Here is a 26,610-nt window from a genome sequence, read left to right as displayed (position 1 = left end):
AAAAGTCCACGTCAGCTGCAGGCTCGTTTGTGGCTGACAAGTCCGATGCGAGACAGGCAGACACGGTTGCAGCGGCTGCAGGGGAAAATTGGTTGGTTGGGGTTGGGTGTTGGGTTTTTCCTCCTTTGCCTTTTGTCAGTGAGGTGGGCTCTGCGGTCTTCTTCAAAGGAGGTTGCTGCCCACCAAACTGTGAGGCGCCAAGATGCACGGTTTGAGAAGATATCAGCCCACTGGCGGTGGTCAATGTGGCAGGCACCAAGAGATTTCTTTAGGCTGTCCTTGTACCTTTTCTTTGGTGCACCTCTGACACGGTGGCCAGTGGAGAGCTCGCCATATAACACGATCTTGGGAAGGCGATGGTCCTCCATTCTGGAGACGTGACCCACCCAGCGCAGCTGGATCTTCAGCAGCGTGGACTCGATGCTGTCGACCTCTGCTATCTCGAGCCGTAGGTGATGCCGGTAGAGGACCCATGATTCGGAGCCGAACAGGAGTGTGGGTATGACAACTGCTCTGTATACGCTTATCTTTGTGAGGTTTTTCAGTTGGTTGTTTTTCCAGACTGTTTTGTGTAGTCTTCCAAAGGCGCTATTTGCCTTGGCGAGTCTGTTGTCTATCTCATTGTCGATCCTTGCATCTGATGAAATGGTGCAGCCGAGATAGGTAAACTGGTTGACCGTTTTGAGTTTTGTGTGCCCGATGGAGATGTGGGGGGGCTGGTAGTCATGGTGGGGAGCTGGCTGATGGAGGACCTCAGTTTTCTTCAGGCTGACTTCCAGGCCAAACACTTTGGCAATTTCTGCAAAGCAGGACATCAAGCGCTAAAGAGCTGGCTCTGAATGGGCAACTAAAGCGGCATCGTCTGCAAAGAGTAGTTCACGGACAAGTTTCTCTTGCGTCTTGGTGTGAGCTTGCAGGCGCCTCAGATTGAAGAGACTGCCATCCGTGCGGTACCGGATGTAAACAGCGTCTTCATTGTTGGGGTCTTTCATGGCTTGGTTCAGCAAAGGACTCTACATCACCAAAGCCTTCGACACCGTGAGCAGGAAAGGGCTTTGGCAAATACTAGAGCGCATCGGATGTCCCCCAAAGTTCCTCAACATGATTATCCAACTGCACGAAAACCAACAAGGTCGGGTCAGATACAGCAATGAGCTCTCTGAGCCCTTCTCCATTAACAATGGCTTGAAGCAAGGCTGTGTTCTCGCACCAACCCTCTTTTCAATCTTCTTCAGCATGATGCATCCCATACTACAAAATGGCTATCCACAGAATTGATATTCTCAGTCAGAAATAAAGAGATATGCTCTTGAATAAAAGTAACAAACTCTGTTTTTTTCAATAACATTGCATTAAACCTCCATCTATACGACGAACGTACCACTTCTGAACTTTCACAGGAAAAAAATAATGAGTGGTCTGATAGAACTCTACTTTTATATTCAGCTTGCAATGCTCTACCCTGTAGTTGTGCTGATACCAAAAAAAAAATCAATCCTAGAAAGCAAATCATATCGTGATGAAAAATAAGAAAAATCTTTCTCTGTAGGATTAACCTTTCTCCAAATATCTACCAAATTTAAATCTTTCAACAACTGCTTTGATCTGTATTGCCGTCTTTGATTTCCTTCTACTCTTCGGGTTTCTATCCAATAAAGGTTCCAAAACACAATTAAAATCTTCCCCCAACTAAAATATTTTCATTAGCTTGAGTTAACAATAAAAAAGCTTCTGATATAAACTGCTCTTCATCTACATTAGGTGCATAAAGATTAAGCAAAATCCAAGATTCAGCAAAGATTTTACAATTCACCTGTAAAACTCTACCTACATTTCCCTCTGAAGATTCCAATTCAAATGATAATTTTTTATGAATCAAAATCACCACCCCTCTTGCCTTAGAATTAAAAGAAGAAAAAAATACATGTCCAACCCAATCTCTTTTCAATTTCAAATGTTCCTTTTCGGTCAAATGTGTTTCTTGTAAAAAAGCAATATCAATTTTCATTTTTTTTATATAAGCCAATACCCTCTTTTGCTTAATTGAATTATTTAATTCCTGAACATTAAAAGTTGCAAAATTCAAAATAGACATTTTTACTAACAACTAATATATTTACACTCTATAAAATAATGCTCCCCTTTATAATTCTTCAAAAACACAAAAAAAAACCCACCCCTCAATAAACCAAAAAATTTTAAAAATTTTGTTTAAAAACCCAAAAAATATAAAAACCACCCAAATAGAAACACCCTAAAAATCTGGGTGTGGTAAGCCCACTAGTGGTAGATGACAGTCAAAGCTTTCAGTGTCATCCACCTCCCCAGCCAGATACATATTCATTATGTAATTAATAACAATCAAATATAGTAAATATATTCAACCCAATGATTCCAAGCCCAATGATTGTTCTGGATCTTCAATGTCAAGAATACTTTGTGTCAGTTCTTCTTTCTTTCCATTCTTTCCAAACCCATTCCCGTTCCCATTTCCATTTCCGTTTACCCTCCTCTTAGGAGACGATGGCCCATTACTTTGCAATTCTGACAATGAGTTAGCAAAAACCAAGGCATCCTGATCGTTCTCAAAAAATTGAGATTGAAAGTTTCTGTAAAAAACCTTCAAAATTGCAGGATAACGAAAAGTAAACATAGCCGAATTAAATTTCAGTTGTCTTCCAATAACCTCTCGACTCAAATCGGCATAAAAAAACACTATTATTTTGAATCATCAACGGGAATTGACTCTGCCGCGCTTTCTGTACCGTCAATCATAAAATCATTTCTCTATTTTGATATTTCAAACAACAAATCAAGACCACCCTCGGTGTTTGTCCAGGAAGTGTTTTTGTCCTCAATGCTCTATGGGCCTGATCCAGTTCCAAACCTTCAGGAAAATGCTATTTACCCAATACCTCTGGGATCCAATGCTTAAAAATTTTTATTGGATCAGAACCTTTAAAGTCCTCTGGAAGACCAACTATTTTCACATTATTTCTTCGGCTTTGATTTTCCAATGAATCAATCTTCTTCAATAAATCCCTTCTTTGAATCCCCCAATCTACAAAAGAACCTTCTGCTTTTTCCATTTTTTCTTTATTGCGTTCCACCTGATTTTGACATTCAGAAAAGGCTGTTTCAATTTTTAAAAAATTATCTTGTACAATATCAACAGATTTTATACATCTGTTAATATCACTCTTAACTACACTCAGTTCTTGTTTCATAGTTGACATTTATTCACCTCCATAAATCCTTGGGTCATTTGAGTTTACATTTGTTTTGACATATTATCCATTTGGAAAGCAATCCCTTCCAAAACAGTGAACACGAAGTCTAATCCAGATTCCATAGCCACTTTTTGAGGTCTACCTTCTTTAACTACAGGCTCCTCCTCCTGGGCAAATTCCAATAAGGTAAGTTCCTCTTCACCTTCAGTCACCATAGGTCCTTTGACTGTGTGGCTGTGGGTTTGGACACCCGATGCCGGCACCCTGGTTTTCTCCAAAAGGTCACGGACCCGGGATGTTCTGTGCATGTCCGGAAGAACTGCCGGACGCGCAGGAGCATCCTCCGATGCTACACTGCACGTCCCCGGGCCACCCAGCAATGTCGCGGGCTCATGGAGCCCTTTATCAGTCGGGCTGCCCGCATGCAAGGCTTCACGTGCATGTGGGTCGGCTTCAACCGAACTCAGAGTGCCAGCGCCATCTTGCGACTGCAGGATCGGCACGGAGGTCAAGCTTGAACGGGCAGGAGCCCTCTAAGGCTTGGAGACTCCCAACATATCATCTGGGAGCTTGATCTTGGTCGCAGAGTCTCCTATCTGCTCTCCTTTTTTCACACCCCCCCCTCCCTTCTGAGCTGAGGGCCAGCCTCTGTGCTGGAAACATAACCAGCTCAACTTGTCCTTGGTAGATCATTTCCCCCCCCCCACCCAACAGTATACTTGTTGAGAGGGGACCAGCCCCAGGAGTGTTCTGCTCTTTCTGCCTCCCCCTCCTGACTTTTGTGGGTGACTGCCACCCTGAAACTCCTGTCCATCACGACCTTAAGGTTCAAAGTTCATCCAGCTCCCTAATTCCGTTTTTCAGTCACTGCATCTGGATGTACCTTTTACTGGTGTAGTCATCAGGAACAAATGTGCTGTCCCTGACTTCCCACATCCTACAATCAGAGCAATGGACTGCTCTAACTACTGCCTACATTACCTACTCCTAAGCTAATTAAAATGAAAGAAATTTCCACTTGAAGTTGGGATTGAACCCACGATTTTGACACTGTAATCCAGGTAATTTAGGGGTTTGATAACCTCACCACACCAGTGGATCCAATGTTAAAAGTAGGAATAGGAGGCTTGATTCAGATTTATTGCCAGAGTACATACACAACATTACCTACAATCCTGAGATCCATTTTCTTGTGGGTGCAGCAAGCAGAATGACCACTTATTGGTAGTGCAAAACAAACCGTATACAGCGTAAACATATTAGCAAAGAAATTTAAACCAATAACAAGTGTAAACAAATTGACTGTGCAAATCGGAGAGAAGAATTTAAAAATAAAATCAATAAAGTGCACAAGACTCTTTAAATAAGTATCTGATTGAGTTTGTTGTTGAGGTGTGATGATGGAGGGGCTGTTCCTGAACCTACTGGTGAGAGTCTTGTGGCACCTATACCACTTTCCTGATGGCAGCAGCAAGAACAGAGCAGGTGCTAGGGGGGGGGGGGGGGTGAGGGTCTTTAATGATTGCTTCTGCTCTCCGATAGCAGCATCCCCTATAGATGTACTCAATAGTGGGGAGAATTTTGCCTGTGATGTCCTGGGTTGTGTCTACTACCTTTCGGAGGTCTTTACGCTCAGGGGTATTAGTGTTCCCATACCAGACAGTGATGCAGCCAGTCAGAATACCTTCGTAGAAATTTGCCGGGGCTTGTCATGCCAAACCTACACAAACTCCTGAGGAAGTAGAGGCGCTGATGTGCTTTCTTCATGATGCCATTGGTGTGTTCAGTCCAGAAAATATCCTCCAAGATAATGACTCCCAAGAACTTAAATGTGCTCAACCTCTCCACCTCGGATCCCTCAATGACCATTGGATTGTATACCTCTTGCTTTCCTTTCCTGAAGTCAACAATAATTTCCTTAGTTTCGGTGACATTGAGTGCAAGGTTATTGTTAGTCATCATTCAGCCAAGTTTTCAATCTTGACCCTGTATGCTAACTCATTCCTTTCCTTTAAAATTTGTAGATGGTGTTATTGTCATACCAAGCTGAACAGTCATAGGTGTAAAATGAGTAGAGCAGGGGGGCTGAGAACACAGCCCTGTGGTGCTCCCGTACTGAAGGAGATTGTGATCCATGATCCAATTACACAGTGGGGTGTTATCTCCCAGGTCTTGGAGTTTGCTGATCAATTTTGAGAGGATTATGGTGTTAATTGCTGAACTGTAGTCAATAAAGAGCATCTTGATGTATGCATCTTTGCTGTCCTGGAGTTTCAAGGCTTTGTGTCGAGCCAGTGAGGTGGCATCTGCCGTAGATGGCAGTCAGGGTTAAAGTTTCCATTTAAATGTCAGATCACTGAAGAAATGGAGCAGAGCAACAGATGTTGTGCTTATGAACTACCTGTGGAGAATTTGCTCCACTCAAGGGAAATCTGCACAAACATGTAATTAAGTAAAAACAATGCCCAAGTAAAAGACAACAACCTTTCCTATAAATGCAAGCTTATGGTCTGGAAGAGATGGATATCGTATCAATCAAAAAGAATGGCTATATTAAAGAGACAGCATGCATTGATTATAATAAACTCATTACCATTATCATTTCAATGCACACTTGCTGCAGCTAAACAGGTACTGTTTGTTAAAAAAACATTTAACATATATTAAATTACCCAGTGTAGAGAGAGATAATAAATATAAAGGATAGAGAAATAAATATTCATAGTTTGTAGTAAATGCAAGAAAAACAGTGTGTGTTTCAATAGCACAGACAGCAGAAAGGGGTTCAGTTGGGGTAATGGTTAGCACAATGCCTTTACAGGGTCAGCGATCAGGACCGGGGTTCGAATCTTTGGGTTTTCCCCAGGGGCCCCAGTTTCCTCCCACTGTCGGGAACGTACGATGGGTGTAGGTTAATGAGGTGTCAATTGGGCGGCACAGTCTCATGGGCTGAAATGCCCTGTTACTGTGCTGTACATCTAAATTTAAATTAAGATTTAAAAGCCTGATTGTGGTGGATCTCTGCTCAGCTGTCTGTCTTCCCTTCGACGAACTTGAAGGTGCTGATTTTCAGACTTTGTTCCTTCTTCCCAAAGGTAGCAGCAAGAAGAGGTTGTGACCCGGGTTGGGTGGGTGGGGGGGGGAATTCTTGGGAGGTTGATGTCTGTGATGGACCTAACTACCTAGCTATACATGCCGCCTTCTGAAGTTTTCCACGTTCCTGAGCAGTCGAAATACCAAACCAGGCCGAGATGCACCCAGTCATATACTTTCTACAATATACCCATAAAGATTTAATTGAGTATTCAACAGCATGCCAAATCTTCTCAGACTTCTTAGAAAGTAGAAGCATGGTGTGTCTTCTTCACGGTTACCTCAATGTGTTGGCTCCAGGAAAGGTCCTCTGATATATGGACTTCTACGAATCTGAAGCTACTAACCCTCTGCACTGTCATCCTGTCAATACAGAAGGTCCCTTGGCCTCTCCCCTAAAATCCACAATATGCTCCTTGGTCTTATTGATATTGAGAGCAAAACTGTTGTTCTGACACCACCCAACCAGATTCTCAATCTTCAAGCTGTATTCTGACTCATCTTTTCCAGTTATTTGGCTGCAACACAGTGGTGACCTCAGCAAATTTATAAATTACGTTGGAGCTGAACTTGGCTCCAAAATAGTGAGTGTACAGGGAATAGAGCAGAGGTCTAGGCATGCAGCCTTGTGGTGCTCCTGTGTTGATGGTCATTGAGGAAGAGGTGGTGTTGGAAATCCACACCAATTAGGATCTGCCAATACCAATGGTTAGAGCGCTGGTCTTGTAAACCAGAAGTTGAGCGTTTGTTCCTCACTGGGGACTCATTTCCGTGAGGGGTGCTGGTCAAAGTTGTGACTCTCTGTCGGCTTTACGGCAGACAAAGTTAAAGAATTTCATGTATATTACATTCTAAATGTAGTATTACGTGACAGTAAGGGTTAGGGTTAGGGTTCAACATCTGATTGTACCAGAAGAATCGACGAAACAGTGTACTCCAGTCCTTGGTTGCAGAATGATACAAAACAAGCAAGCACAACACACATACATTCAAATGATACATATACACAGTACATATTAAAATAAATATTCTTAATAAAGAGTACAGAAAGTCGTTGAAGCAGTCGAGGATCCAGTTACAGAGGGGCAAATGGTCATCCAGATCCCTTAGTTTGATCCTGTTTTGCTGGTATGATGGTGTTGAACATCTAGCTATAGTCAATGAACAAAACCTGATCCAAGTACTGCAACTTTATGGACAAAATTATCTAATGCAGAGTGGAGGGTCAGTGAGATGGCATCTGCTGTGGATTTGATGTGATGATAGTCAAATTGAAGAGGGTTCAGGTCCTTCCTCAGAAAGGAGTTGATTTGTTCATTAACCTCTCAAGGTACTTCAACACAGTAGATGCAAACCCCACCAGCTGATAGGAAGATGACCTGCCTCAATAACTATCAATTCAGTTATAAACAAGAAAATCATACCAATTTGAAATGTTGTGCAGGCATTTTGAGAAAACAATGACTGTTATTTGATACTGAAGAATCCACACCCAAGTTCTTCCAATGTTTCTCTTTATTAAAGCTGACAGATTTCTGTCCAAATCAGAGACAACATCAAGACACAAAATTAAATATTTAAACTTAAAAATACATCTGAAATTTATTGGACACAATAGAATCACAAACCACTAGTTTTATTGAAAATCTAGGACTGACAACTCAAGTATTGAATTATCAACAAACTGTAACATCTTTGTCCAATAATGAACCCTAAACAATGACTCATTATTCTCGCCACCACAAACTGTGTCACAAATCAATCCTCAGAGGCCATATATGTGAATGTCCATTTTTAAGCACATATTTAGCTGGCTCCCAAAGTGTCTCCAAATAGCAACTGTTCTGGGGCCCTCTGGTGCTGCTACAGCTGAGACAGAGGTTTTACTCAATGAGGATTCAAGATTGCACATCCATATGCAATCACTGTAGCACTTTGACACTTGATTGTTTCACATCAGTTGGTTCCAAGTGCAATAACAAGATTGTTTTATGAACTGTCCTCATGTCCAAAATGAAAATTAAAACAATTTCAACAATTATTTTATGAACCGTTCACTTCCACTTCCAATGTCTGAATTTCCCATGTGGGCATGGTATAAAATCAGCAAAGCTTTAAAACATGTTATGCCAACATCTTTATACTTGCTGGAACTTAGTTTCCACCACAATATAGTTATTGATGTTATGTAGTAAGCTGATAATTTTGTTGCACTTATAGTTACCAAAGACAGAAGTAAAACAATGTCAGAAAATAATCACATGCTATAATTCCACTGACCAAAAAAAATTAATTCCTAACCCAAGAATTTACAAGTAAACCTTTATTCTTCCTTCCCCCACCTCACCACTACCATCATTTGCTGCGAAGACCTTTACTTACTCATGTTTCAATGCAAAATGGATTTGTCATGAAATAATTAATTTTTAAAATCCAGATTTCCATGCATTTTAATTAGTTTTTTAAAAACAAAATACTGATTAATGCAACTTTACAGCTAACCAGTTATTCTGCATTTCAAAACTATTTATGCACCTGGACAATAGGAAAGCACATGCATTATTTTTCTGCCTTCTAAATTTGAAATAGAAATCCCGTTTGAAAGCTCAAACCCACAGGCTACCATAATTCCTCGCAATGCCAAGAAAGTTCAGATGTGATTACCACAAGAGGGTAAAAACATTTTTTTTAAAAAAGCATTCGGTTTTGTAAATTTTTTTTTACATAAAATTAAGGCAGTGAATTGATAGGGAGGCAAACTATGGAATTGTAACCAAGGGCAATAGTAAAGCACACGGTCATAACAAACAAGAAATGATCACCTCCAAAAAAAACGGCAAATGAAAATTTAAACCTGCAGATGCACGTAGGAAATAAAAATAGAAAATATTGTAAAGACTCGGTTGGTTAGTCAGCATTCCTGGAAAGAAAAGCAGTGAACATTTCAAGTCGAAGACCCTTCATAAGGACAAATCAATATCTCTCAGTTCTTAATTCAATAAAAGATCAATTCAGCAGAAATAGTTATAGAGTGATACCAGATGTGGATCTCTGTCGATAATCACTGACATAGGAGCTTTTCGTGGTCACTTTCAGAGGTGGTAATCTGCTGTTCTATACATCTTCACTTGGGAAATGGAGTAAAGCCATTATCAATATAGTCAGAACAGCAGGCAACCTCACAGCAAAAGTAATTAGTTGCTCACAGAATCATTTGAGGATAAAATGCCACATGGTTAACAATAGAGAGATTTTTACATGCTATAATTCCACTGAGGCAATCTGGAATAAGCGGGAAGGAACAGAACTTTTCTAATGGAGTGTTCACTTCTCATAGTGGTATTAATTTTAATCTATTCAAATAAAAATTACTCTTGGTTGACAAGACAAATTTGCCTGAAAATGCATTGCCCAAAACATTATACCCAACTCTGTGTTTCTCTGCAGGCAATTTTTCTAGAACAAGTTTGTTAACTTCAGAATGAGCAACAGATTCAACAACTAATTTGAATTATTGAAACCATTCACTGCAGTATTTGAATTTTTTTTTTTTTTAAAGAGTGATTCATTTTCTACAACAAGTACCAAAGTAAAGCATTTTAAAATAGCATCTTAGAAAATCTCTTAACACTATAATGCTCATAGAATTATACGATTAGGTTGGTCGAGTTACAGTTCACAAGGATAGCAAATCCTATCAGGTTTTAGTGATCCATTATATAACTCAAATCTAAGTTTCTGGGTTAACCATCACACTCATAAAAAATCATTCATCATCCATTAAAATAAACTACTTACAATCTAAAAGCCTGAAAATTTCAATAGCAGTTGAATATCACTTACAAAACTCATCCCAACCTTATTGCAATATTTTAAATATTAGGAACCAAGGCTATTCAGCAATTACAAAAAATATTTTTAATTACTACTAAAATATACATCCACTAATTAAATCACAAATTAGTAGTTTAAAAATCATAACCATCATTTGGAAAATAAGGTAAACAACAGCCTTGCCACAATAATGCAGATAGGAGTCTGCATGTTCTTATATACAGTATATGCAACTTAAATGTACAAAATGTTAATTAAACTGACTGATGCAGTATCCCATAGAAAATGAATACCCAATTGCTCCCTAACATTGTTTGATAAAGTAATTGTTTATTTCTCTTAACTATACAATATTTATAGCCATGCAAATTGAATACAGTGATAATATATTGCAGAGATTGTAAAAGCTGAACTCACTTCAAATGTTTCTTCTTAATTGTGCAATGCCAAAAAAAATAATTTAAATTCAGAAACAATATATTGCATAGTTAGACCATTCAATTTATCTCAAGTGAGTTCAGCAAACCAAAATCAGGCTCAATACATCATCTCTCATATACCATCCCATTTAAAAATGCAAGTGTTAATTTCCTGTGATGTTAATTTAAACTCAAACTTTAAAAAAAGGTCTGTTTTCTTTTCCCTTTTGCTTTCATCATGTAAATAACTGCTTTCAGCCAAGATGGTGGGTCATTTATTTCTATTTCTCAAACAGTGTGAAGATTTTGCTACTTATACCGATGACATTCCGCTCCTGTTCAATCGTGCGAATAAGAAGTGTCCATCTGAAATATGGCATGGGAGATAACTTGTTCAGCAAGTTAGATAAATAATTTCCTACAAATAAAGAGTTTTCCCTGGGCACTCGTTCAAATATGGATCAGGTTGGTGGACTCAAAATCATGTCAGCATTGATAGATATAGGTCAAACATTTTAAAAGGGTGGCACAGGAAGGAGAAATTACCACTGGTCTAACAGGCACGTTATTTGAGCATAATTGAGGGTGCCTTCATTTGGCTTGCAGTGTGTGTGTGTGTGTGTGTGTGTGTGTGTGTGTGTGTGTGTGTGTGTGTGTGTGTGTGTGTAAGTAAATATCAAGTACTTCCTCCCATCAACAGCATCTTAGCAGGCATAACATGTAGGAAATTAATTTGCCCAAACTGTAGACCCTTCTATTATTTAAATGCCAAACATCACTGCGCCGGGGACGTTACATATTGTTGCATCATCCAAAACGAAAATAAACTATTTATGCCAAAAAATATACGCATCTGGGTATGGTCGAAGTTAAGATTCCGTTAACCCAGCCACTACACAGGACTAACTGCTCTTTGCAGTGAGGGATGTGGGTTTTTTTAAAAAAACCCGATTATTTGCAGAAATGCTCAAATTTACACAGCTCGCAGATCGGCTTCTCAACTGTTCCCGGAGGTGTGAAGGGGCTGCCGTTTCCAACCCCCTGAACCTGCCGACTGACGGGCAGGCTCCGTCAGATCCGCATTCGTATTTTTGCTTCCAAAAAGTATGCGTTGAAATGTACAGAAACATTCATTACCAGTGAGCTCTTCCTGAGCCAAATCAGGGTTGGAGCACTTAAAACCCCACACTGCTCTTTTGTGCTCAAACACTCTCATTTTGCCACTTAAAGACAGTGCAAGTCGATTCCCTGGAACATTGTTGTTTGCCACGATGGTTTCTGTCACCAAGTGCTGGCCTGTGCTTACATTAAAAGTCCAGCCAAACGACCCTATTGCTAGGTTTCCGCAATCTCATTCGGCAGATCTGATGCCTATTAGAGTGGAAGAACAGGCCTTGAACCAGAACTTCAGCATAAGTACATCTGCCAGAGGCCCTACACACAGAAGCCTGTGGATATAGTCACTTAATCCAACGTCGGTTTAGAAACCAACAATAAAGTAGACAAAATGCTGAACGTGCAATTTTAAAGTAAAGGCAACTTGCCTGGCTGAATCTGAAGAATCGAGAGTTTTTAAATCTCTATTCTACAATTTAAAAAATGCAGCACCCTGTTGAACATCAATTGCCCTGGACATTTCAGGATTAAGGGTATTCTCTGTACACGTCGGTGAAACATTTATCCTATGGTTAAATAGGCGGCTTCAATGGTACCATGCAGTATTTTCACCTTCTATCACCCAAAACGATAAAGATTTAAATGCCGTCGCAAATAACGCAGTCTCCCTGCAGCTATCAACCATCAGCAGGAATTCTGAACACCCGCTAATCACTTGGAAAACAGTTACACGCCACCAGCCAGGCTTTCGAGTAACAACATGCACCACTCTCGACTCAACTATGCGGGGAAAACACCCCCTCTTTTGGGCTCCATATCATCAAGGCACGTTCCCAAGGTTAAACCTCCAGGGGAGAGAACAAGTTTCCAAAACCAAAGTCATCGATGCGATTCCTCCCCATGCGCCGCGGTTACTTTCTCGCCAGGATGCGGCCTGGGGAGAAGAGAAGGGAGTTTTCATCGCTTTTCTCGCAACGCCTTTCGCGCAGACGATCCGCCTGGATCTGCAATCCCGCAACGGGACCAAGTCCAGAGACTCACCGTTTACCTCGGGGCGCTCTTCTGAATGGTTCCACCTTCACCTTGACTTCACTAACTCCCGTGCTCAGTTTAGCTATTAAACTCTTGTTTTGCAAAGGCGTCTGAATGACGAAAGAAACTTTAAACCGAATAGGATCCGATGAAAGCCACGGCTGTTCGTTTAGTGTGATGGGATAGTCGCGAGCACCGACGGTGCATGTGCGGGGCCAGTGAGCTGAGTGCAGACAGAGCCCTCCGCGACGGCAGTTCTTTCCATCTCAGGCCGGGACAAGACGAGGGGACGCCGCCGCCGCTCACTGCCATGTCACCTTCTCGAGGGTCAGTCCACGCCGAAAACGGGAGGGGGGTGGGGGGGGGGGGCAGTGGGAGCTTTTCGCTCACCTTAACAAGACTCCCCTCTTCATGGAATGTCACCTCCCGTCATTCTGGAAGAAGGAAGTTACAAGGGAAAGAGCGTTCTCATGCCCTAACCCCTTTCATATCTATATCTATAAATGATTGCCGGCCTCTCCCTTCTCCATTTAGTACAACCCAGCCCTGGCTTGGGTTCTCGGGGGCAGGAAGTGTGAGGTGAGGCTTGACAGGGGACGAGAGAGTTTAACACGAGGGATTCACCGTCTTTCTTGTTCGATAATCCATTTCAATAGGGACGAATGTCCCAATTCATACGTTGGAAGAAGAGTCGAGTGATGCATATAATTCAAAAGCATAAACTTCCTGGTGTTTGTGCAGGATGGTCCTGCAAGAATAACAATAGACGTCTCTCTAAGTTTATTTTCGGTTCAGTTGATTGGATTGTAAATGATTAGCGAGCGGAGCTGCAGAGTATGTTGTTAAGAGATACCACGGTTTGGGATATGTAGCCATTGCAATTACATTGTGAGAGGAGTAATTCAATGTTATTGAGACGTAAATGGCTTGTTAAATACCTAAATAATTGAAATTTCGTGCAACTGCCGCTTTAGAGATGCATTTCCTAATTTTGTCGGGCAGTGGTTCGCGCGGGGGAGGGGGGAACACATCTCGCCAAGGGGTGGGGAGAAACATCTCGTCCAATACAGATGCTTTTTGAGATTCCAATTCCAGCAAACTGAGAACGTTCATTCTTTTCCTCGTTTTTATTACTGCATCTCAGGAGAAACATCGACCGTGATTTTATTAAACAACCCAACACTCCTGAGAAGCTCCTACAGGTCAACGGCAAAAGGGTATAAGTTTTCCTGAAATGGCAGCATAGAATTAGGGAGGTGACGAGGGTCATGAAGTGCTAGATAACCGGGATAATGACATTGTTCTGATTAAGCACATCCCTGCACTTTCCATCCCTGTGTTAAAACTGGTGCAAAATCAAACAGAAATATAATTCAGGAGTTCTGATGAACTCACCAGAAATACTAATTCATTTAATTTTTTTCCAAGTTATTGTTTGATTTGTGTAAGGAATGTACTGTTTTAATTTCAGATTTCCAACATCTTTCATTTTTTTTTATTTTAAGAGTCAGTTTGTAACATTCTAATGTACCCTACGTAATTGAATTCTTCCATTAGAAGCATACGGAAGCCTAGTGTAAATCTTCATCAGCCAAGTCCACCTACAGAAGGGAAGAGGAAGTGAGCCATTCTTCAGCCTGAGGCAGCATCCAAGGAGAAGGCCTTGGAGTGAAATGGCCTTTACTTGGAGTGGAAGGTTCAGTCTTGTGCACATATCGCTTTGAATCCCAGGCTACTTTCGTGCTTTACCCCGTCTATGCCTGCCTTGTTAGGTCGTTCACCCACATCTGGAAGTCAGTTGTATAAACACAAAGCTGGAGAAACATAGCAGGTCAAGCCATGTTCTTTATATTGCAAAGGCAAAAATACATCACCAACATTTTGGTCTTGAGCCCTTCATCAAAGTATGGAAAAATGTCAGCAGGTGTCTGAACATAAAAGTAAGGGGCGGTGTGGTACAAAGTCCACCTGTCACCTCCTGTCTTTGCAACCACACTTGCCCCCTACTCTAAGGTGTTTCCATTATTCACTGGGCAAAGCAGCTACCATAATTCAGAAAAGTCTGGATTACTCTATTTATTTGTGCAGGTAAAAATGATCCTTTCAATAAACATTGAGCATTCTCCTGATTCTAGATACACCTCCCATAATGTAACTGGAGCCGTCAAAAGACCAAGGCTATTTGAGGCATCATGAGTCAGTCAAAATCTGCTGATTTCCCCTTTTTATTGCAATTGAAAATTGTCTATGAGGACAATATGATCTGGCTATGCTATGCACAATAAAGAGTCTAGCAGACACTGAGCACTGTTGCAAATTTTCAAATTTATTATTGGACATTCTTCCCAGACCTTTATTTTGTGCATTGTTACGTACCAGACCAGCAGCAATATTAATTCACCAAGGCAAAGGTATCTTCAAACAATCGTTTTTATTAATAATATAAAATCTTACTTAACTCTAACTTAACCCCAATGTGCTCAAATATGTATATGTGTGGCAAGTCCCAAAACCATTACAGTTTAGGCACGATTGTAAAAAGAATCAATTTTTAAAGTTCAGTCAATTTTGTGTTGAAACTCAGATTCTTTAAATTGTTGCTCAAAAGTAATAATGGAGTAGGTGTGAGGCATCAGATCTCTCAAAACTCACAAAATTCTTGTAGAGTTGTTTTCAAAGAATTATTTCTTCATATGAATGATTTAGCCCTCTTGCACGGAGATTACAGTACTTGTGATCTCTTCCACAATGATTTCACGAAGGGTTGAACGAAGTAACCATTTAAAAATGCTTATGTTTCAAATACAAGATTAATTTTATTTTCTTTCAATCAAAAAGTGACCAGTTACACTGTACACAGCAGAATTGTCCTCTCTCTGATCAAGAGACCATTGAAAGTGGCCATTTTCTTCAAAGCCACTGCTTCAGTGTTCCTCCTTTTCACAAGGAGAACACAAGCAACCGTCCTTCTCCAAAGATTCTTACTGCATTTCTGACCTAAGTTGAAATTTGTTCAGTACTTAAAATGCAGCTTTTCAAATGTCTTGACATCACATGACTTGACATCATTGTTGTCTTCGATTCTAATTTTTTAATGGTTGTTTTCAGTTTCTGCTGAATAAATGAATTTGCAGACAAACAGTCTTCGATGTTTGCCAGCTGCCATCTCACAGGGTTCTTTCTCTGTGTAATTGTGTGTGTCTGTAAGAGCATCCCTGTTTTTTCCAGCCCACAGTCCCTTACCAAGACATATATATATATTATACACCTAAAGATTAATATTAGCACAAATCCATCACATGCACACATTCAATTCAAAAGACATGCATGCTTCTCCTGCCCTTTCAATCCACTCTTCTGGCATTCTAAAGTTTGATAATTATAAGTCAGTAAAATGAGTGACTGAAAAGATAGATTGCTCAAACAAGTATAATATTTTTTTCCCACTCCTATAAACAATGACTCACGAAGCAGTTCAGTACTACAAGTGCTGATAGCCTCCTGAAACCTCATTCAAGTGGCCATTCTCTGTGTGGGAGGCATTTAATCACTTTATATAGTCCATCACAGCCAAGGCCTGCCTTGGCTTCTCCAGATCCATGTGCAAAATGAAAAGGATCTGGGAAGCCTAACCAACAATAAAAATAAATAGTTGCAACAGTACTCATTATCAGTAAGTAGAATAAATTGACTGTTGAGATGCATTAAAATGTTAATAGTGAACTGAAATGCTGAGATAAACCTGCAACGTTATAAATTATTTGTACATCAATTAGAAGACAGCAAATAGTTCTGATCTCTGCTGTACAAATAAAGTACACTGCAATCATTGAAAAGATATAGAACAGTGGAAACCGGATGATTGGGAGCAATGATTAAGTAAATTGAGCATTTACAATAAACTGGGTGAAGAGAGGAAAGCTGCTTGTGGGATTCCAGAGACTAGAACAATTAGAAAACTTTGCTCCTTGTGCAGAACCCCAGAACCAAAAGAGATAATCTGAGAAATGGAAGAAGTGTTAAATTGAAAGGAAATCCAAGGAAACAATTTTATCTGTAAAGTCCCATTAATTCAATAAATGGCAGGCAGCTATGAAAGGCCATCTGTAAAAATGGAAAGCAGAAAAGGATCAACCCCCCCCCCCCCCCCCCCAGACATAAAGATGTATATGTGCATCAATTGTGGGTGATGCTGCATTCTACATTCAAAGAATGTCAGTGGCAACTGCCATTAGAGTTGCTAATGTCCTGGGTGGCAATTGGCATACTCTACATTAAACTTGGTGGACAGTATAAGGTTGGAGAGCACATATGGGGCATTTTCTACTAGAGGCCAGTCTTGTCCACCTTAATATATTGCTGCAGGCTTCCATATAAATTTGCAACTCTCAAAACATATAGAGTTTACAACACACAGTGGTTCTCAAACTTTTTCTTTCCACTCACATACCACTTCAAGTGTTCCCTATCCCATAGGTTCTCTGTGATTAGTAAGGAATTGCCTACAGTGGTATGTAGGTGGAAAGAAAAAGTTTGAAAACCATTGATTTAATCATACCTAATTAACTTGTTATGTGCACGGTTTCATAACTCCAAAGGAAATGGGCAATGACTACTTTTCTCAAGCTAAATATTTCAGTAACAATTGGGTCTAGAGCAGTGATTCTCAACCTTCCCTTCCCACTCACATGCCACCTTAAGCAATCCTTGACCAATCACAAAGCACCAAGGCATAGGGATTACTTAAAGTGGTATGTGAGTGGAAAGAGAAAGGTGGAGAACTACTGGCTTACAATATTTTGTCACTCAACTTGTCCATTGCTATAATGGGAGCATTCAAGGCATACAAATCCATTAAAACAGTGCCAGGACACAGCATACATGAAATTCCTTATCCATGCAGTTCAGCCTGCTCATGTGAAAACAAAAGGCTTATATGGAGCATGAGGAATTCACACATCACACTCTCTATGGAACCATGCACTCACCCTCAACTTAAAGGAACATACTGATTTTTCTTCAGTATCTTTGTACATCTCTGAAGATTTTTAGAGAGGCAGATGAACTGAAATAATGTACACACCTCTCTATTGCATTGTGGCACCACAAAGTACATCATTCTGCAGCTGTTTCATTGCTGCTGGCAATGTGGAGTGTGCCTGGCTGTGCTCCTCTTTTCTCCCAAAGACTTGCTGATTGGTCAGTCACTTAGCTACTGTTATAACCCCCAGCATAGGTGGGCAGTAAGAGAATCAGTGGGGTGTTAATAAGCATATGAGAGAGAATTGGTGACAGGAAACTATACGAGCCAGATGAGATTGACAGGATTGCTCTGAGAGTGAGCCTCCTAAAGTGTACAGTAATCTGCCAAATAAAAAATATGGTGGTTAAATAATCTTCCTTCTACTCTTCTCTTTTACCCATCATTGGGGATAACTGAGAACGGGTAATCTCAATTATGGCTGTATGTGCTGCATCATTGCCAGGACCCCATGAAAAAAGCAGGTGTACCGATTAAGTTTTATGTCTGTAAGAGTGAGTCAGGAATGGCACTTTCAAATCTGAGGACAGCAGGTGTTTTTTTATTGCCCAGCTGCTCTCAGTTATACATTGGGTGTTTCAATTTATTCACACCATTTCAAACAAAAAAATGTAAATTACTTTATTTTCCATATAATGCTTCTGTCTCCATTCCCAGACAACCATCTGCCTTTATTGGATAGTCTACGCTTTTGTAACAAATATTATTTTACAATAACCTTCTGGTTTGAGTTTTGGGCTCCACACTATTTGTAGCTCATTTCCTTTGGGTGTTAATGCAAAGGCCATTTGCCTGCCTTTATTTTCATTGTCAGGCCACCTGTTTCTTGGAGAGAATTGGAGCCATTGAGTGAGAATGTTCCTGTTCAATTGAAACAGCTGGAGGTGGATTCTTTGGACTTTTCACCAAAGTGTGAAGTTGGAAATATTGACAGGAGCTGTCTCCTATCTCTGGGCACTGAGTGCAGTGCAGTGCCAAGATGGGCTTTCTATAAAAGGCCTGAAGATATCTGGCCTAATTTCATTTTCATTTGCATTTTTAAAAAATTATTTTATTTTTCACACTGTGAACCATATCAATCAAAATACATACAAACATTTCCCTCTTAAATATACACAGTGACATTTTCTCCTCTTTTTCCCCCCTACCTACCCTCCCCTCTTCCCACCCCCCTCCATAGAACATTCAACATATACAATACAATAAAACCATTAAACAATGTCATCACTCAATGAAAATAACAAGAAAATTGTGTCATCTACTTTTACACACTGGATCAAGTCATTTTGTCTTCTTCTCATTCTATCATTTTAGGGGGTGGAGGTCCAAGACAAGCCCTCTCTGTTATGTTCCATATACGGTTCCCAAATTTGTTCAAATAATGTGACTTTATTTTTTAAATTATATGTTATTTTTTCCAATGGAATACATTTATTCATTTCTATGTACCATTGCTGTACTCTCAGGCTCTCTTCTGATTTCCAAGTTGACATTATACATTTTTTTGCTACAGCTAAGGCTATCATAATAAATCTTTTTTGCGCTTCATCCAGTTTGAGGCCTAATTCTTTACTTCATATATTACTTAGAAGAAAGATCTCTGGATTTTTTGGTATGTGGCTTTTTTGTAATTTTATTTAATTCCTGATTTAGATCTTCCCAAAACTTTTTCACTTTCTCACATGCCCAAATTGCATGTACTGTTGTTCCATTTCCTTCTTACAGCGAAAACATCTATCTGATACTGTTGGATCCCATCTTTTAAACTTTTGGAGTGTGATATATAGCCTGTGTAACCAATTATACTGTATCATGCGTAACCTCGTATTTATTATATTTCTCATAGGTCCAGAGCATAACTTTTCCCATATTTCATTTTTTATCTTTATGTTTAAATCTTTTTCCCACTTTTGTTTGGGTTTATAGCTTATTTCATCATTCTCTTTCTCTTGCAGCTTTTTTTTTTTTAATTTTTTATTTTTCACACCATAAATCACAATAGCCATGATATACACTTTTTCTTTTCCACACATTTACAGTGACTTTTTCTCCCTCCCCCCTCCCTCCTCCCAAGCCACCCCCCCACCCCCCCCCCCTCTCATCCATTTTAGGTATACAATCTAGGTTGCATTAATTCAGTTAGACAATGTTGTCATTCAACAGAAATACACCAGAAATTCTACTGAGTCCATTCTTTTCTTTTCTTCTCCTTCCATCAACTTAGGTAATGTTTGTTCCCGGTAGGTTTTCGCTATTGTATTTAATGTAAGGCTCCCATACTTGTTCGAATATTTCAATATTATTTCTTAAACTATATGTTATTTTTTCTAATGGAATACATTTATTCATTTCTATATACCATTGTTGTATTTTCAAATTATCTTCCAATTTCCAGGTTGACATAATACATTTTTTTGCTACGGCTAGGGCTATCTTGACAAATCTTTTTTGTGCATCTTCCAAGTCAATTCCAAATTCTTTATTTTTTATGTTACTTAGGAGAAAGATCTCTGGATTCTTTGGTATATTGTTTTCTGTTATTTTATTTAATATCTGATTGAGATCATCCCAAAATTTTTCTACTCTCTCACATGTCCAGATTGCATGAATTGTTGTTCCCCTTTCTTTTTTACATCGAAAACATCTATCAGATACTGTTGGGTCCCATTTATTTAACTTTTGCGGTGTAATGTTTAGTCTGTGTAACCAATTATATTGTATCATACGCAGCCTCGTATTTATTGTATTTCTCATCGTTCCAGAGCATAACTTCTCCCATGTTTCCTTTTTTATCTTTATATTTAAATCTTGTTCCCATTTTTGTTTAGTTTTACCATTTGTTTCCTCATTCTCCTTTTCTTGCAGTTTAATATACATATGTTTTATAAATCTTTTGATTAACATTGAATCTGTTATCACATATTCAAGGTTACTTCCCTCTGGTAAACTCAAGTTGTTTCCTAATTTATCTTTCAAGTAGGATCTCAGTTGGTAATATGCCAGCGCTGTATCTCCAGTTATATTGTACTTATCTCTCATTTGTTCAAAGGATAAGAATCTACTTCCTGAAAAACAATTTTCTATTCTTTTAATCCCTTTTTTTTCCCATTTTCTAAAGGCAAGGTTGTCTATTGTAAAAGGGAGTAGCTTATTTTGCGTCAATATTAGTTTTGGTATTTGGTAATTTATTTTATTTCTTTCTACATGAATCTTCTTCCATATATTGAGGAGATGGTGTAATACTGGAGAAGTTCTATGTTGTACCAATTTTTCGTCCCATTTATATAATATGTGTTCAGGTATCTTTTCCCCTATTTTATCTAATTCTAGTCTCGTCCAGTCTGGTTTTTCCCTTGTTTGATAAAAATCTGATAGGTACCTTAATTGTGCGGCTCTATAATAATTTTTGAAGTTTGGCAATTGTAAGCCTCCTTGTTTATACCATTCTGTTAATTTATCTAGTGCTATCCTCGGTTTCCCCCCTCTCCATAAAAATCTCCTTATTATTTTCTTTAACTCTTTGAAGAATTTTTCTGTCAGTTGTATTGGCAATGCCTGAAATAAGTATAGTATCCTTGGAAAAATGTTCATTTTAATACAGTTTATCCTTCCTATCAGTGTTAGTGGTAGCTCTTTCCAATGCTCTAAATCGTCCTGTAATTTTTTCATTAGTGGATTGTAATTGAGTTTATATAATTGGCCTAGATTTTTGTTTATTTGCACACCTAGGTATCTTATTGCCTGCGTTTGCCATCTGAATGGGGATTCCTCCTTAAATTTTGAGAAATCCGCGTTATTCATAGGCATTGCTTCACTTTTATTTACGTTTATCTTGTATCCCGACACTTCTCCATATTCCTTCAATTTCTTATATAGTTCTTTTATTGATAGTTCTGGTTCTGTTAAGTACACTATCACATCATCCGCAAACAGACTGATTTTATATTCCCTGTCTTTTATTTTTATTCCTTTTATATTATTATCTCTTCTTATCGATTCTGCTAGTGGTTCTATAGCTAGCGCAAACAATAATGGTGATAGTGGGCATCCCTGCCGCGTTGACCTGCTTAAGTTAAATTGCTTTGATACATGTCCATTTACTGTCACTTTCGCTAACGGTCCCTTATATAATGCTTTAATCCAATTAATATACTTCTCCGGTAAACTGAATTTTTGCAATACTTTGAACAAGTAATTCCATTCTACTCTGTCGAAGGCCTTCTCTGCGTCTAAAGCAACTGCTACTGCCGGTGCTTTATTTCCTTCTACTGCATGAATTAAGTTAATAAATTTACAAATATTGTCTGTTGTGCGTCTTTTTTTGATAAATCCAGTTTGGTCTAAATTTACCATTTTCGGTACCTGTTCTGCTAATCTGTTCGCTAATAGTTTAGCTATTATCTTATAATCTGTGTTTAGCAGAGATATTGGTCTATATGACGCTGGTGAGAGTGGATCTTTCCCTTGTTTTAGTATCACTGTAATTATTGCTGTTTTACATGAATCTGGTAAGTTTTGTGTCTCATCAATCTGGTTGATTACATCCAGGAGGGGCGGTATTATTAGGTCTTTAAATGTTTTGTAGAATTCTATTGGGAGTCCATCCTCTCCTGGTGTCTTATTATTTGGTAAATTTTTTATTATCTCTTGTATTTCTACTGTTCCAAATGGTTCTGTTAATTTATTTTGTTCCTCTATTTGTAGTTTTGGTAGTTCAATTTTAGTCAAAAATTCATCTATTTTCCCTTCTTTCCCTTCGTTTTCGGTTCGGTATAATTGTTCATAGAATTCTCTGAAGTTTTCCTTAATTTCTTTTGGATTATATGTAATTTGTTTGTCTTTTTTCCTTGTTGCCAATACCATTTTCTTAGTTTGCTCTGTCTTAAGCTGCCATGCTAAGATTTTGTGTGTTTTTTCACCTAGTTCATAATATTTCTGTTTTGTCTTCATTATATTCTTCTCCACCTTATATGTTTGTAATGTTTCATATTTTATTTTTTTATCCGCCAATTCTCTTCTTTTGGTTGTATCTTCCTTTATTGCTAATTTTTTTTCTATGTTTATTATTTCCCTTTCCAACTGCTCTGTTTCCTGGTTATAGTCCTTCTTCATCTTGGTTGCATAACTTATTATTTGCCCTCTAATGAATGCTTTCATTGCGTCCCATAGTATAAACTTATCTTCCACTGATTCCGTATTTACTTCAAAGTACATTTTTAATTGTTTTTCAATAAATTCTCTAAAATCCTGTCTTTTAAGTAGCATGGGGTTTAATCTCCATCTATACATTCTTGGAGGGATGTCCTCTAGCTCTATTGCCAATAACAGGGGTGAGTGGTCCGATAATAGTCTAGCTTTATATTCCGTTTTCCTAACTCTCCCTTGAATGTGGGCTGATAACAGGAATAGGTCTATCCTTGAGTATGTTTTATGTCTAGTCGAGTAGTATGAGTATTCCTTTTCTTTTGGGTTTTGTTTCCTCCATATGTCCACAAGTTTCATTTCTTGCATTGATTTAATTATAAATTTGGTTACTTTGTTCTTCCTGTTAATTTTTTTCCCCGTTTTATCCATATTTGGATCCAAATTCAGATTGAAATCCCCTCCTATTAGTATGTTCCCTTGCGTATTAGCTACCTTCAAAAAGATATCTTGCATAAACTTTTGATCTTCTTCGTTAGGTGAATATATATTAAGTAGATTCCAAAGCTCTGAATATATCTGACATTTTATCATAACATATCTCCCTGCTGGATCTATTATTTCCTCTTCTATTTTAAATGGCACATTTTTGCTAATTAATATAGCCACTCCTCTTGCTTTTGAATTATACGATGCTGCTGTTACATGTCCTACCCAATCTCTCTTTAATTTCTTGTGCTCCAATTCAGTTAAGTGTGTTTCTTGGACAAATGCTATATCTATTTTTTCCTTTTTCAGTAAATTTAGTAGTTTCTTCCTTTTAATTTGGTTATGTATTCCATTAATATTTAGAGTCATATAGTTCAGCGTAGCCATTTTATATTTTGTTTATCTTCTCTTTCCGTTTTTCCATCATTACCTTTCCTCCTTTTCCATTTCTGTTTTCTTATTTTCAACTCTTTACCAGACAACATTCCTACAACATCCAACATTTTCCTTATTCTCCTATTTCTATCTTCTTTATCCCCAATCTCCCCTTCCCCTCCTGAGTTGCCCTTTATCCCTTGTCGGACAACCACATCTCCCCTCTCCATTTGGATTTGCGAATCCACTCGCAAGCGTCAACTGATTTTGCAGTGACCGCTCTTTTCCCCCACCCAGCCCCCCCCAGAAAAGATTTCGCTTTTTATATGTCACAAAGGTCACTCTTTTAATTCCCTCCTTATTCTCTCTATTCCATTACCTTCTCTTATTAATTCTTGTCTATACTCTCTATGTTTTCCTCTAATTACAGATACTTTCACATATGCCCATTGTCTCTATTCACTCTTATACCTCTTTACCCGCATACATATCAATCGTGGTCATTTTTACCCTCCTTACCCTTCTTCATCCCTCAGTCTATTTTTGTCTTTACCCACATACATATCAATCGTGATAATTTTTGCTCTCATTACCCGTCTTCATCCCTCAGTCTATTTTTGTAATTGTTCTGCAAATTTTCGTGCTTCTTCTTGCAGCTTGATGTACATGTTTGTTATAAATCTTTTTATTATCGTTGTTTCTGTAATCACATATTCAAAGCTGCTTCCTTCTGGTAATCTCAGTCTGCTCCCCAATTTGTCCTTTAAGTAGGCTTTTAGTTGATGGTATGCAAACATTATACCATGAGTTATTCCATATGTGTACTTCATTTGTTCATTCACTTGAATTATTGAGGGAGACAGATGGTTAAGGCTATGGGACCCGACATCCTGCTTGATAGGTTGCTCAAAGACACCAGGAAAGAGCTCCTCTGCTTGAAGGCAAACCTAATACAGAGGAAGATGGTGCTGGAACTGTATTATTTACAAGCTCAGTAGGAGAATCATTCCCATTGTGGAGACAACCTTGCAAGTCAGATCATTTGGTCTTTATCATGTTTTTTTTTTAGGTCATTGTGTGGAAATTGACTGCTTCCATTCCAATATTACAAAACTGGTGAAACTTCAAAAATACTTGGTTGTCTGGAAAATACCTCGGACATCCCAAACATTTAAATGCGAGTCTTTCTTTCTTTACGAAGCACATGCTCCAAATGCATTTGAGAGTCCCACTCACCATCATTATACTGTGATTGCAGAGTGTACCATCTGCTAAATATTTTGCAACATCTAACCACAGCCTTTCTGACAGCAACTCCAAAATCTATAACCTCTATCATGTAGAAGGATAAAGGTAGCCTTTGCTTCGCATTGTCATTTCCCTATACTATACACTATTCCAGCTTTAAAACGTGTCATTTTATACTAAAATTTACACTATTAGTCCTTCATCATCATTGTTCAAAAAATGGCTCACTGACCCATACTATTTGGCTTACTGATAACCTACTTTCCATGTTGTGATGTGTATTAAAGAATTTGAAGTCCATTGAGGTTTACTGCAAAGTTCATTGTCTTCATTCGCTCCACAATTAAAAATGTTAGCACGCTTTGTGATTGTGAATCAGTTTTTTTTATTCTGAAAACAAATGAGTCACTTATGAGTAGAATAAAATAGCTTTATATATGGTTATATTGAAAAATGAACTGCTGGAGGAACTCAGGGGTCAAGCAGCTTCTGCCGATTTAACAGTTCTACACTCCGAATCAGGACAGAAAATGTAAAGGAGAGATAGCCAGTATAAGGGGGTGAGGGGAAGCAGCAAGCTTGGAGATTGCAAGCAATAAGAGAATCCAGATGAGGAGGAGTTGATGGGCGTTGGAACCAGGTAGCTGAGGGAAGGGTGGAGAGAGCAACAATGGTTGGACAATGATACAATGGTAGCCGTGTGGAATGAGCTTCCGGGAGAAATAGTGGCGGCGGAGTCAATTGTATTATTTAAGAAAAGGTTGGACAGGTATATGGATGAGAAGAAGATGGAGGGTTATGGGCATTGTGCAGGGAGGTGGGACTAGAGAGGGGTGTTTGGTTCGGTGCGGACTAGAAGGGCCTAATGACCTGTTTCCGTGCTGTAATTGTTATGTTATGTTATAAATGAGGACAGCAATCGTCTGCAGATTATGGAAATCTGATAAGAACTGAAGGTAATGAGTGGAACCAGGTCATGGATGGGAACAGTAGGGGAAGGTGATAGGAGGGTCAGTGGGAAGTGTGAGGGTGACATAAGGGAAGGGAAGGAAACTGGGTACTGGGGGTTAGGCAGGGACAGTGTTGGAAAGAAGGATGTGTGTGTGAGATTACCTGGGTGGATTTGAAGGAGAGAAAAAGGAAACGTGGGGGTGCAGGTTACCTGGAAGTATAGAATTCAATAGTCATGCAACGAGGTTGTTGTCGATCCAGGCAGAATATGAGATGCTGTTCTTTGAGTTTATCCTCGACCTCATCCTGCAGTGGAGGAGACTGAACAGACAAGTTATTGTGGGGATGAGGAAGGGAGTCAGCATGGCTTACAACCAAGAGCTCCAGATAGCTTGCGGATAGAGCATACGGGGTTCTGCAAAGCAGTCGCTTCGTCTGAATCGCTGTATGATTATAGTATTAGTCATCTGACAAGGAGATTTCTTTGTCAGAATCATCTGTTCCTGAGTCACTGCAACTGTAATAGAACCAGGAGATCTAAGGACAATCAGGAACCTAAGGATATCAATGTCACTATAAAAAAAACACTGGACAAATTAAGGGGACAATGATTAAACCAATCCCCTGGCTTTGACTGGTA

General features: G+C 39.0%; 1 protein-coding gene across 4 annotated transcripts in view; it reads right to left on the bottom strand.

Moving 5' to 3' along the window:
- LOC138736570 (hippocalcin-like protein 1) overlaps positions 1 to 13,051 on the bottom strand; it is an 89,512-nt gene extending 76,461 nt beyond the window's left edge. For 2 of the 4 annotated variants that reach the window (XM_069886284.1, XM_069886285.1), the window contains exon 1: positions 12,734 to 13,051. The gene's annotated coding sequence lies outside the window, so the exon portion shown is untranslated. The remainder of the gene's footprint in view (positions 1 to 12,733) is intronic. The other 2 variants (XM_069886286.1, XM_069886288.1) reach the window with 1 other exon arrangement.
- Positions 13,052 to 26,610: the final 13,559 nt, after the last annotated feature.

The sequence above is a fragment of the Narcine bancroftii genome, chromosome 6 (genome assembly GCF_036971445.1).
Source record: "Narcine bancroftii isolate sNarBan1 chromosome 6, sNarBan1.hap1, whole genome shotgun sequence".
NCBI classification, from domain to species: Eukaryota; Metazoa; Chordata; class Chondrichthyes; order Torpediniformes; family Narcinidae; genus Narcine; species Narcine bancroftii.
The sequence above is the reverse complement of the archived record's forward strand: the minus strand, read 5'-3'. Positions and strand labels throughout refer to the sequence as shown.